Source organism: Electrophorus electricus, chromosome 21 (genome assembly GCF_041902795.1).
Source record: "Electrophorus electricus isolate QZ-2024a chromosome 21, ASM4190279v1, whole genome shotgun sequence".
NCBI lineage: Eukaryota > Metazoa > Chordata > Actinopteri > Gymnotiformes > Gymnotidae > Electrophorus > Electrophorus electricus.
In genome coordinates, this window is record NC_137517.1 from 17,006,669 (window position 1) to 17,007,500 (window position 832).

The following is an 832-nucleotide window of genomic DNA, read 5'->3' on the forward strand; positions in this document are numbered from 1 at the left end:
TTTTTTGTGCGGTTATTATTCTGTCATTTGCTTTTGTATCATCACCTTTTATAAAAAATAAACTGCATTTCTGTTATTTGTGTTCATTCCTTCCACAGATGTCAAATTGAGATGTTGAAAGATTCCAAACTGCAGCTCATTACCATTATGAGATGTCAAGACGCAACTTCAGTGGTCTTATTTTATTATGGGTGTGTGTTTGAAGCTTTCTTTAAGAATGGAGAACAGAAAGGCAGGAAGAAACCTGCAGATGTTTGTGTATGTGTTTGCAGATGTGTCTAGAAATGCCAAGGTCAGCACTGCACTCGTAGACCTCCCCTACATTACGTCCTGTAGACCATCCCTACATCACGTCCTGTAGACCAGCCCTACATCACATCCTGTAGACCATTCCTACATCATGTCCTGTAGACCATCCCTACATCTCATCCTGTAGACCATCCCTACATCATGTCCTGTAGACCATCCCTACATCTCATCCTGTAGACCATCCCTACATCATGTCCTGTAGACCATCCCTACATCATGTCCTGTAGACCATCCCTACATCTCATCCTGTAGACCAACTTTACATCATGTCCTGTAGACCATCCCTACATCTCATCCTGTAGACCATCCCTACATCATGTCCTGTAGACCATCCCTACATCTCATCCTGTAGACCATCCCTACATCATGTCCTGTAGACCATCCCTACATCTCATCCTGTAGACCAACTTTACATCTCATCCTGTAGACCATCCCTACATCTCATCCTGTAGACCAACTTTACATCATGTCCTGTAGACCATCCCTACATCTCATCCTGTAGACCAACTTTACATCATGTCCT